This window comes from Sinocyclocheilus grahami, unplaced genomic scaffold (genome assembly GCF_001515645.1).
Source record: "Sinocyclocheilus grahami isolate Dianchi unplaced genomic scaffold, SAMN03320097.WGS_v1.1 scaffold486.1, whole genome shotgun sequence".
NCBI classification, from domain to species: Eukaryota; Metazoa; Chordata; class Actinopteri; order Cypriniformes; family Cyprinidae; genus Sinocyclocheilus; species Sinocyclocheilus grahami.
Genome location: NW_015505665.1, coordinates 946446 through 958169, shown reverse-complemented (window position 1 = coordinate 958169; position 11724 = coordinate 946446). Strand labels below are relative to the sequence as shown.

Below are 11724 nucleotides of genomic sequence, written 5' to 3'. Positions count from 1 at the left end.
TTTTTTATGGATCTGGAAGTGTGAGGTCATAGTCTAGACGGGGCTCACTTTGGCATCTCCCAGCAGCCCGTCCGCTCTCTCTACAAACAGGGTCAGTCTGAGGGCACTGTTGGGGTTTGGGATGGTGATGGCGCTTTGATAAATCGTACAACACCATTTGGCGAGTCACTCTTGGCAATTGTAATTCGTGCAATTAGCTGAGCTCCAAGTATGGCACCTCCTGTGGCACCGGTGAGTTGCATCTCAAATATCTCGTTAAACTCACTGGGTGGAAGACAAAAAAAAATCATTAAATGAATAGTTCGCAAAACTACCACATATCAACAATATAATATTCAACCATTCAATCAATATCAAATGAGAGCATATATAGTAAGTTTATTAACCCCATCCTTACCTCTCTGTGTCATTCACTATGGAAACATTGATATAGCTGAGGGTTTGGTCATGCTGAGGGAGTTTGTCTGCCTGCATTCCTTTAGGCCATAAAACCAGTGATATCAGCATTGGTTACCATGGAACCAGAGGCCTGTTCTGCCTTTCTGAGGTGTTAGGTGCATTTCGGGGGAAGGGTCCATAGACCCTCGTAATTGGCCATTTGGTTAGGTGAGGGGGAGTTAGATATTATTTGTTAAATATAACGAAAAGTTGTGTGTCTGATTGGTCCAAATGCTACAAAGGTGATGGAGCCACTGAGCAGGATGTTATCTGAATCGGGTTGAGCAGTCAAACCTTTGGAGATAAACTCTGCTGTGACCTGCCCATAGGATCCAACACGCCTCAATACAGGGATGGACAGAATTCCTACATCCTCCTCAACTGAGACATAAAAACAATTGGAGACTGACAACAAATATATGTATGCATCATGCACTTTTACATGATAGTGTTATTTTATTTATATACTAGTAAAATATTTTGAATATTTTATAATATTTTCAAGTTTCCTTTTTTAATTTTAAAGGGGACATCGGATGCCCATTTTCCACAAGTTGGTATGATTCTTTAGGGTCTTCATGAAATGTCTGTAACATACTTTGTTAAAATTCCTCAATGGTCGTGTAAAGCAACACCCTTTTTACATGTCAAAAACAGCTCTGTTCACAGCGACTCGTTTCGGTGCATGTCTCTTTAAATGGTAATGAGTTACTGTTCACCCCAACCCTTTCTTCAGTGGGGCGTGTCGACACAAGACACGTAAATTGCGGCATTGGACTCCGTATGTGGCTCAGAGGTGGTCTTATTCAAATAGCTAGCTATCTACATAGACACCGGCTGAAAATTGAAACAGCTCACTGGATTCCGTTTCAGATTCAGACAACCTATAACAAACCGGCTGTGTGCTTTCTTTTCAGATTTTCTGAGCTGGCAGACATGGCAGAAACCTAACAAAATGCAAAAAAACACTAAAAACTAAAAAGTGAAAATTTCATCTGATGTCCCCTTTAAATTTTGTAATTTTTTGCACATTTTTGTAATAAAAAATATATATATATATATTTCTTTTTTTATTTTTCTATTTAAGTTTCTATTAAGTTTTCATTTCTATTTATTTCGTCTTCATGAAATGTCTGTAACATACTTTGTTAAAATTCCTCAATGGTCGTGTAAAGCAACACCCTTTTTACATGTCAAAAACAGCTCTGTTCACAGCGACTCGTTTCGGTGCATGTCTCTTTAAATGGTAATGAGTTACTGTTCACCCCAACCCTTTCTTCAGTGGGGCGTGTCGACACAAGACACGTAAATTGCGGCATTGGACTCCGTATGTGGCTCAGAGGTGGTCTTATTCAAATAGCTAGCTATCTACATAGACACCGGCTGAAAATTGAAACAGCTCACTGGATTCCGTTTCAGATTCAGACAACCTATAACAAACCGGCTGTGTGCTTTCTTTTCAGATTTTCTGAGCTGGCAGACATGGCAGAAACCTAACAAAATGCAAAAAAACACTAAAAACTAAAAAGTGAAAATTTCATCTGATGTCCCCTTTAAATTTTGTAATTTTTTGCACATTTTTGTAATAAAAACAAAAAAAAATATATATATATATCTTTTTTTATTTTTCTATTTAAGTTTCTATTAAGTTTTCATTTCTATTTATTTCAAGTTTTGTTTTAGTGTAATTCTTTAGATGTTCAAATAATGTCTACTTTTTAAATATGAATATGCAGAGACAACTATTAAAGTATGAATGTCTGGTTTTGATACTGTACATGATAATGTTGTGATGTCAAAATTTACTTGTAACATTTAAAACTAATCATTTTATTAAAACTAAAATATACAAAAATTATAATATATAATCCAATGCCGCAAGTCCAATGCCGCAGATTGGAGGAATGTTTGGGAAATCTGCTTTGATAATTTAGTTTGCAAATTCTGTTTGGTGATGCCAATGATGCAGAAATTAAAGATCCAGTAACCTCTGTTTGGTTGGAGAAGGTGAGGAGTTTACCTGACCAGAGCTGTTCCATTGCAATTGTCTCTTGGCTCGCCAATCAGAACGTACATGCTGGAATCAGCTATTCCAACAGTTCCCAAGGTACCAATGTCAGCTTGAATAACAACCGTAGCAATACCTGACAGAATGAAAATCAAGTACATGATATAAAAAGATGAGATTGGCCACTATCTGTCAAAAATTTAGACAGACACATTATATATATTTAAATATCCTAACCTATGAGAAAGAGAAACAATTAAAGTTCAGAAGAGAAAAACAAAAAAGACAAGAAACAACAACTGTTTCCCAGATGTTATCAATGGTGATAATATGCTGACAAACCTCTAACTGGATCAATGACAGGCTCATTTTTTGGAGAGAGCAGCTGGATGGTGAATCTCTCCTCTCCCTCCAGGACAGCATCAGCCAAAGCCTGAATCACCAGAGTTTTCTTTGGCTCAGTCTACAAGCGATAAAACAATTTAACAACTGTGAGTATCTCCACTGTGGCACAGGTAAAAGTTAATCAAATCATATTCATATTTACCACCCATACCTTTATTAAAAATGAGAGTTCCATTATGAGGGCTTAGGTCTTCTCTGCCCTCTTCCTGCAGAAGCCAGATCAAATGCACCACTCCTTCACCTCCTGAGCTACGCACTACGGTCAGTGTAGCTATAGAAGCTGGGTCATTTAGGAACTGAGACTCAGACACAGAGACCTGAGAAAAGATCAAACATGTTACTAAGGTTAATCATCAGTCAACCTGATTATGGCTTTTATAAAGCAACCACAAAGGTATCTGAACATTAATAGCAAACTATGAATTCAATAAAGACAACAGAGCAATTAAACCAAGTAAACACAAGGTTACATCTTACCAAATGAAGTATAACAAATACAAAAATGAGGTCATGAAGTTCAAACAAAAAGTTGATTTAGAGTTACTACAGAAATACCTCCAGAGTGGACCACTCAGAAAGCATATCAAAGTAAGGTTATGCAACTATCACAACTGAGACAATTAAACACATAGGCAAGACTGTAAAATGCTAATATTCATAGATATTATTAGTAAATGTACCATTGGCTCCTCAAACCCAAACCAACCAAAAGGTGAATCATTGGCCAGGATGCTGATTACCACAGATGTCTCGTCCCCCAGCCTGGCATCTCCGATGACTTGAACCAGTTTCACCATAAACGTCTCTGTGGACTCCACAATTGTATCATCAATAATGGTGATCTCAATATAAACCACTGCCTGTAAAAGAATAACAGCTTGTTACTTAAAAGTAGCATGTTGAATAAATAAATAAAGAAAATAAAAATACTTCTAATTGTAATCTTTACCTGTCCATCTTGAAAGGTTAGGCTTCCAGAGGAAGGACTAAAGTCCTCAGTGCTGGCTGTGACTGTTTGAGCCTCCCAGTAAAGCACCAGTCTGCCAGAACTACCGGCCATTCGCATGACGGCCAGGTGAAGGACGTTTCCAGGTGATGGTACCTCAAATGCCAGCACTGCCCCAGAAACATCCTAAAAGACAAGGAATTGTAGAAGTGTGTTTGTTCTTCATTAACAATAAAGACAAAATAACAAATAAATCATAAATCATAATATGGTAAATGTATAAAAAGCCAATAATAAACATATACAAATAAAGTAATTGTAAACCAACCTTTGAGACGTTGAAACTGAGGATTCCTCTAGGATCATCATTCTCTAGGATGGTGACCTCAGCTATCTCCAGACCAGGTCTCCACACACTGGGCTGAGCTGCTCCTGTGTCTCCAACCAACAGTTCTACTTTAGTGATGTTTACCAAGAATGTCTCAGCCAGTTCAGGAATAGCATCCTAAGAGTAAGCACACATGTACCACTGCATACTATCCAGGGATTAAGAAAGTTTCATCCTAACCTATTCTATCCTATGCATGCATAGCACATGCTGCATTAGTTAAAACACTATAGACACACCTTGTATCTCAATATAAGGAATAATATCTCCAGTAGATTCTAAACATCATCTAAAATAGCTTCTGCACGATTCATTTCAATGCTGATTTATGTCAGTAGTCTGTGTCATAAACTATCAGCCATGTGGTTGATACAATTCAACATGTGGTTTTTGAGGCTGGACAATATGCAAAAATATCTAACGACCACTGCAATTTGCAAGGCATGAGCTATTCCAGGAGCAAATGTGGGGTTTCTGTGGCGGTGATAGAAACTGGCTGTTGGCTTGTGTTGTAGGAAGTCAATCTGTCTCCTCATAAGCTTCAGCACAACGTGTCCTCCGACTGAGTGACCTGAGACTAACTTTTTTGATTTTGAAAGATTCGTAAAAGCATCAAGGCTGCATTTATTTAAATAAAAAAAAATACAGTAAAAACTAATATTGTGAAATATTACTACAATTTAAAATAACCATTTTGTGTTGTAATTTATTTTAAAATGTAATTTATTCCTGTGATGGCACAGACGAATTTTCAGCAGCCATTACTCCAGTCTTTAGTGTTGCAATATACTTCAGAAAGTCATTGTAACATGCTGATTTGGTGCTCAAATAAATATTTAGCTACAAATGTAAGTACTCAGTAAATTATGTAATCAGGGTTTAAACCTACACATTTAAATGACCAGCACACACTTTCAACCGCTACATTACATGTGTGACTTGTTTACTAGAAATCATTTTAGCATTCTGAAGGTCTTTTTAATTATATGTCATCCCAGTGAAGTAGTGAGATTAGCTGGGATGTGGTACTCACCGGCAGGATAGTAACAGATACCAAAACAACAGTAGCATTCTCATTCATGACGACTGTGGCCTCTTTGGATACATAGTCAGTTCCCTCACTAGCCTGATTAACAGGTGGCAGGTGGAGGGCCGCTTTGGTGGTGTAGTAAACTAATACATCCCTTGATGCTCCTTGATCTCTCACAATACTTAGTGTGATATTGCTTGGGCTCTCTGAAGTGAAAGGAATAAAAAAAATGTAAATAATTACACCAGTGTCTTTCAAGAGCAAATAATTTTGTTTCATATTGTAATGTATGAAAAAAAAATTAATTCCTAGACTAATTTCAAAATTAAGTATATGACTAGAAAATATGTACATATATCTTTTCAGTGATTTGGATTACAGGAAATATTGATATTTAGCGGCACACCACAGCAATGTATATTGGCTATCATAGCCATTCATATGCTGTTCATTATATTATTGTGCTAAGTTCAAATGAGACAAAGTTAAACACAAATTACTCTGAGGTTCTGGTGTGATGAAGTACTGGGAATCGAGGTGCCAGCCAATGACTCCGTAGGGTGAACCATTGGCTCTAATGGTGAGGTTTGCTTGGGCACGCTGAGGGTCGATCATTGCTCCTCTTGATGGACCAATTATCCCAATCGTTGTGACCTTGGTCAGGACAATGGTGACTTTTTCTGCTAACTCAGGAAGGTCATCAGCTAATACATTTAGTGAGATGGTAGCAACAGTCTGGCTCTCAGAAAACGTCACCTACACGGATACAGATGGAGAGGGTGTAAAGAGGTCTGTAATTCATAGTGCTTTGTGGTTATACTGGATGTTGACATTTTGTTGTCCCAATTGGGAGGTTTATATAATAATACACTCTAAAAAAATGCTGGGTTGTTTCAACCCAACTTTGAGTCAAATATGGACTAACCCAACGTTTGGGTTAAAAATGTAATTGAAACATTTAACCCAGTGGTTGTGTTAGTCCATATTTGACCCAAAGTTGGGTTAAAACAGCACAGCATTTTTTTAGTGTGTACGTTTGAATAACAGGTTTTTAAATAGTACATTGTTTTTGAAAATAGTTGCTTGCACATTTGAATTACAAATGCAACTGCTACAAAAAAGGCAGCTTATCAGTTAGAGTTGTGATTTTGGACTACAGTGACAGTCTGCAATTCAAAATGTACTATTTAAAATATGCAGTTTAGTCAAATAGTATTACTAAAACAACTTAAAACAGAAAACAGCAGTTCTCACCACTCATGAAGTGGGAAAAATGTCATAGGCGCTCCAGAGTACAGTTAGTCTGCCAAACCTGCCTTTCGTCCTCTCAGTGCTCAGAGAGACAGAGTTATCATCCTCCAGCTCATCCACCTCCCACATTAAAGAGTTCTGTATACAAATATATTTGTATATTATCAACTGTGCACCAACATCTTCAGTAAGTAAAATGGTCTTTTTAAATGTGAAATTGACAGTACTTTACATTTACACTATTAAAGCTGAGTGACATTGGATGTTGTGAGTTGTATACAGTAATTCAGATAATATCATCTGTGAAGCACACAATATATTCTGATCTTTATACCTGTGCAAAAGCTATAATCCCATAAGCATCATCATTAGCTGGAATGAACAATGTCACTTGACAACGGAAGCCAATTTCTGCCCCTCCTTTGGGGTTCTTGAGGCTGACACGAAAATGTTCTTCCTCCTCTGGAACATCATCATTAATTACATGCACAGCTATTTCTAGCTCACGGACACCAGGCTGGAAAAACAGCTCTCCTGAACTGAAGATAAAAGATGAAAATATCAATGAATATCAAAAACAGTGTATTAGACTTCTAGAAAAGTTATATCAAAAGTAAATAAATAAAAAATAATTTAAACACATACTTGGGGATGAAGTCAGACTGGTTGGACACTGAGGTCAGATCATATACAACAGAGCTTGACTCTCCAGTGGCTACGATGAGACTCTTGGTAGAATTGAAAATAGAAACAGGAAGATACAGGAATTCTTGTGCAGATGGAGACTTTAACACTTCAGCAAACCGCCTCAGATCTAACCTCCATGAGTACAGGGCTGAACCATTTAGACCCGCAAGCAACAGGTGAGCTAGGACACAAAGAAACTGGTCAATCTAATTTCTCAAAACAGATGGTTTTGCTGTGTATGATAATGCAAATTACATGAAGCCACCACACTGGATTTGTTTGCAAGGCAAACAAATAATTAAATATATTCAAGTGAGACAAGACCAATCAAAATGTATTATGCAAATATACTACTCTTTAAAATTTTGAGGTTGGTTTAATGTTTTTGAAAATTAAAACTCCTTCAGGAATCATTGTAATATGCTGATTTTTTTCTTTTGTGGAAACTGTGATACTTTTTTTCAGGATTCAAAAAGAAAGAACAGAACAGAAGCACTTTTTTAATGTATCAGTGTAAAAGTCAATGTAAAAGTATTTACTATTACTTTTGATTTAATGCATCCTTGAGGAATAAAAGTAGTAATTTCTTTAGTGAAAAATAAAAAATTAAACAGTACTTTTGAACGGTTGTGTACATGCAACAAAGAAGAGTCTGTACGTTAGCGTTTTAGTCTGAAATAGTTGCATAAGTTCGATACATAGGGTTAAGTGTTTAGACCAAAGCCCTAACCAGACCCCAACCATGTTTGAGGAATATCAGTACAATTTTACCTTGCAAGCACTATTATTATTACATGTAAATTAAAATACCAATAAACTAAGGCATATCATTTTGGTAAATATAAAATATGGGGAAAAATATGCTTAATAGTGGAAACACACTAAATGTGCTATTATTTATACAGACTGCACTATATTGTCTGGCAACTCACATATTCCAGAAGGAGGGGTAAAGGGGTGGACTGAAAAGAGGCCGGGAAATGGGATGGACTGTGTCTGCTGGAAGAAGTTTTGCTGAGAACCCCACATAAACACTTCACATGTTGAGCTTGGACCTTTTCATGGGGAGAAACCAATGATCATTTTCAAGATCACACAATAAGTGTTAAAACATCTCTTGAGCTGCAACAGTACCACAGACTGCATATGATCGTTACCTTCAGCGACGATGAGGAGGAACATATCTCCTCCCATCTGAAATGATTCCACTTGCTTGACTCGAGCACTGACTGCTAAGGTTTGAGGGTTTTGGAATTGCCCAATACTCCACTGGTATATGAGACACACCGATGATGATATGTTCCTGCACACAGCCAGGTGCTATATGTTGCTGCTGCCTTGTCTGAAGGGTACAGCTGTGGTAATGTCTTGTAACTCCAGACTTTGATGAAGGGAGAATGAGCCTCCAGCCCACACAAAAATCTTAAGACAGAGAGGAATGATCTCAATAAAGTATTTCTGACTATTGCTACCTGTATGTAAATTCTTCAATTTAGAACTCCAAGTTTGCATTTTACATGTCAGATTGAGTTTACCTTACTAGAAGCTATCAAATATTGCTGAAGCTCAGTGGAGAAGTGTTTGACATTGAAACAGTCCACAGTAAGAGTCTGCTCCTACAAAAGGGGGAAACATCGAACAATACACAAAAACACCACCATTAGAAATCTGACAATAGTGAGTTGAATCACAAGTCTATCACAGGATAAGCACAAATGCAGCTTTTGTCGATGACAGCTAATTAAAAGATCAACTGGCAGCATACTCACTTGAGTGAGGTTGAGGTCTGCCTGAAGACGAAATAAGCTGATTGTTGCAGTTAATGACATGGTGCTGTGTGCATGGGAAACTGCCACATAGCTGGAGCCATTTACTGTAAAACCCACACAAGAGCTGGGATTCTGGAAGCTGATAAACTATGAGAAACAGAGGGAAAGAGAGAGAAAAGGAATAAAGTGGTAAAAGCAAAGAAGAAGAAAAATCAGAAATAAATAAAAATAAATACTTAGTGTCTTGCATTGACAAGACATGACAAATAATTATAATCTTGAAAAAAAAAAAAAAGAAATTACAAGTAAAAGATCAAAGGTTCTGATTAAAAATCAATCTATATTTGCCTGAACTTAATGATATTGGTTCCATAGATTGCAAATGTGTTTTCTTAACATTAAATAAAACTGCAAATTTGAATCAAACACATTGTGCAGTTGAAACCAAACTGAACTGAATACAAAAAGTAAGATTATGTGTAAAACATTATAGTGAATACAATTGTGTTGCATTAGCTGATATTGGTTAAAATTTTGAGTGCATTTTCTTCCACCAAAGCACCATTCATTGGGTGTTTTTTGTCCTTTTATGCCTTTATTATTAGATAGGACAGTGTAAATGAGACGGGAAACTACTGGGAGTTGAAAGGGGAACAGGACAGGCAAAGGACTTTGAGCAAAGGCTCAAACCCAAGTTGCCTGAGGCACAGCTGTGCCATATGACACTGCCCACAAGGCTATTGCTTCACATGTGTTGGGCTTTTAATTGAATTCAGGGCATACCTCCACAGGCACTAAGACACCTTGCCATTCGTAGAGCACAGCCTGGTTCTGAGCTGGACCTCTGAGCAGCCTCAAAACCAGAGCAGAGTCTTCACTGGGCACTGCACACCAGACTGACGCCAAGCTGTCCCTGATAGACTGATACACAGCAAACACTGGCTGCTCTCCTCCTACAAATAAATTAAACAACCTGTGGTTATACAGTTTTTGTTTACACCAAAATAATCTTACTGGTGCAATAATCTTACTGGTGCAAAAAAATTTCTTACTCATGCCAAATGCTGTTCCTGACCGGGTCTCCCATTCCACACTGACGGCTGACTCCAGCCCATTACTGCGAGATATAGTCAGGTACACCGTACCGCTATGCTCCTCCAATGTCAAGGTGTCTAGAGTCCTAAAAAACACACAAATACAGTAGAATCAGGCATTGTGTGGTAACGAGCTTGACATCCATTTAGAACAGACTGTGAATGTACCTGTTAAATGATGGTGATATTCTGAAGAGTCCTAGAGGAGCCTGATTTTGCAGTATGGTGATGAAAATCTGCAGCGAGTCTCCCAGACGAGCACCTCCAGTAGGGTTGGACAGAGTCACTGTGAATGTCTCATTTATCTCTGGCTCAGCGTCCAGAACAGCCCAGATCTCCAAAGTCTAGAAAACAAAGATGATACTATTCAGTTTCCTCTTTGACAAACCACTGGTTCCTCATTTATTTTCTCAACTTTAACAGATCTGGTGCTGTAATACGAGTGTCATTATGCTTGGTTAACTATTTCATTAAATTCTCATTGGTCAGGAATAGCTTTTTATACTGTACCTTGAATCTGACTCCATCCTGAAGTACCACAAAGCCAGAGGAAGGTGTAAGATCATCAGTGTACAGGGATCCATTGGCATCAGTGATTGTGAACTGAACCGTTACTGTGCCAAACACGCCCTGAGGAGGGTCTCGTATGATGTAGAAGGTGCCCACCCTCTCCCCAAGACCTGACACAAAGGTGGGCTCCCTCAGCAGGAAATGTTCACTGTTATTGAAGGATATGATTCCATGGCCATCGTCATTGGCCAGAATAGTCACGGTAGCTACAGAGACACATTAGAGAAAAATTATACGGCATTGGTCATGGAAAATCATTTGGTCATGGAATGTTCAGTGTCTCCCAGCATACCAGACCTGTAGTGTTCTCTCCCAGCTGCAGCCCTGCCGATGGATTTGCAAGAATTAACTGAAATGTCTCATCCCCTTCAGGAATGGTATCATCTAAAATCTGGACATCGATAAACTTGTGCTGCTCTCCATCCACAAAATGGATCATCTGTGTAGGTATATACGGTCAATAATTATTAACAACAAATGCTGAATAATTAATGATATTTAAAACTAGAAAGAGCGTCTGTGACTCACTGATGGGGTGGCATTGAAATCCAGGTCCAACTGAGCCTCTAGATTCTGGACATAGAAGAACAGGGACACATTTCCATACATCCCGGCATCACGGTACACCACAAGAGTTAACTCACCAATTGTCTCATTTATCACATAGCTGAGGAAAAAATACATACATTACCGAAACCTTTTTACTAAACATTAAAGTGAATGACACCATGGTTCATATAAGTTAAAAAGAAAGAAAGGTAGCTCACACTCTGTGTTTTGCCAGCCAATGATCCCTTGGATACCATCATTAGCATTAATGCTGATCTCTGCTACAAGGCCTTCAGTATCTGGAAAGACATGAATATATCAGAATGAACGAATGAATGAATGAATAAAATAGTTTAAGGGTTAGGATTATGGGCAATGGCAGCATGCTTTGGGTTTCAGGAAATGCACAAAAAAAACAAGGTAATTTGCCACATTATTAATAATCCTACGGAAGTTCTAAGCGGCCATGCATTATTTTTTTTTCCCTTCTTGTTTTCTCGTTATAACGACTTAATTTTCTCGTGATCTCGACATAACGAGAGTTGTTTTCTCGCTATAACGACTTATTTTCTCGTTATATCGACATAAC

The 11724-nt window shown here is 37.9% G+C and overlaps 1 pseudogene; it reads right to left on the bottom strand.

The window, feature by feature from the left end:
• Positions 1-11724, bottom strand: part of LOC107553917 (G-protein coupled receptor 98-like) — a 68441-nt pseudogene that overhangs the window by 41647 nt on the left and 15070 nt on the right.